The sequence below is a fragment of the Pygoscelis adeliae genome, unplaced genomic scaffold (genome assembly GCF_000699105.1).
Source record: "Pygoscelis adeliae isolate BGI_AS28 unplaced genomic scaffold, ASM69910v1 Scaffold179, whole genome shotgun sequence".
In the NCBI taxonomy this organism is placed as follows: Eukaryota; Metazoa; Chordata; class Aves; order Sphenisciformes; family Spheniscidae; genus Pygoscelis; species Pygoscelis adeliae.
In genome coordinates, this window is record NW_008825612.1 from 942,662 (window position 1) to 944,183 (window position 1,522).

The 1,522-nt window shown below is 47.0% G+C and overlaps 1 protein-coding gene across 1 annotated transcript in view; it reads right to left on the reverse strand.

Moving 5' to 3' along the window:
* Positions 1–1,311, reverse strand: part of SYNE2 (spectrin repeat containing, nuclear envelope 2) — a 203,754-nt gene extending 202,443 nt beyond the window's left edge. The window contains exon 1 of the mRNA XM_009332747.1: positions 828–1,311. The gene's annotated coding sequence lies outside the window, so the exon portion shown is untranslated. The remainder of the gene's footprint in view (positions 1–827) is intronic.
* Between the last annotated feature and the right edge of the window lie 211 nt (positions 1,312–1,522).

Below are 1,522 nucleotides of genomic sequence, written 5' to 3' on the forward strand. Positions count from 1 at the left end.
GTTGTTCTCCCTGGGATCAAATTGCAATTTGTTTCACCTCTCGGAATTCACCCGCAGACTCCCTAAGCAGAACTTCAGGAATCAAATCCTGGCTCAGACAACACGTTCTTTCTATTTCACTGCTATCATATTCTTTCTCACGTATCAAAAAAGATAGGAAATGCTCTGGTATTTGTCTGAAATCAGAAGTGCGCAGGATCCATTTAACACTCGCTACTTGCTGTACTTCATATCTCTGCTATACAAGCACCTTCCTTCAACAAATTCTCCCCGTAGACACTCAGCTCATTTAGCAAAGGAAGTCTTTCTGCTGTAAACTAGTTCTCCACACAGGAGGAATTTTATCCTTAACCTACCTGGTCTACCTGTGCAGATAAGTTAGGCTTTTTCCAGAAGAGCTAGCAATTATTTTTTTCCAGGCCGTTAAATAACACGGCAGTGGCAGCAACACTTCAGAGTAGACCAGGTCACAGCTCCCTGTGCAGCTCCAGAGCTCCCCGAGCTTTGCATTTAGACACGCATTGCAAGTTTCGGATATGTCAGTTTAAAGAGTTTCCTCACATCATTGAACACCACTGAATAATCACACATGCTGTCTTAGGCCACTGCGAGCCTGAAGTGAAGCACATTTACTCCTTCAAGGCTTAGCGTTTGCTGCAGATTGAGAGCACACATACAATCATCCACACCAGCCCAGTGGATACCCAATAATTCAGCTATGTGCCTGAACTATGGATTTTTGGGAGAGAAAGGACAGGGAAAGGAGGATGAGTAACAGCCTATATAATTTTGCAGTAAGTTTTCACAAAAACGAAATGAGTACCTACCAGGTGCCGACTACCACCAAGAGCCAGGCAGCCGGTCTCGCCCCCGGGAGAGCAGCAGATTGCAAGGCAGCTGTAAGGAGCACGGGCAGGGGAAGGAACACACGTCTGGGAGCCTGCAGTCGTCCTCATTGCTTCCACCTCTGCCACTAACCTGATGTGCGACCTTGAAAAAGCCACTCCGCAAATCCCCTTTGGCCTCTTATTTATAGCAGAAGATTGTCTGGCGCTATGGGTCCAGCCCAAAGCTTTTCTGAATCCATTGACTGACCAGGGGAGGAGGAAGGCTTTGAACTGGACATTGCTGTCCGCTCTCCGGTCTCGGGTAAAGCCCTCCAGGCACACCGCCTTACACTGCACAACCTACACGGACACCGAGTCTGGTCGAAATGAGGACACTAGGATCTCTCCTAGAATCTCTGCTGGGATATGAGACACTTTGGCTGAGATTCAGCTCTCCTGACACTAAACAGCTACAAGAGAGATGCCTCCATGCGCGTTCACTGTTTGAACTCTGCAGAAACAATGGAGAGAAACAGGCACTTCTAGGGCAGTTCGTCCGATGTATTTTTAGATGTCCAATTCAGTGTGGATGAATCATGGCCCAAAAGTGTTTGCTCCTCTCTAGTGACTATGAAAGGAGTCTGGACAACTGTCTCTCATGTAGATAGTTATGTTGTAGTTTGGCAAGATGAATC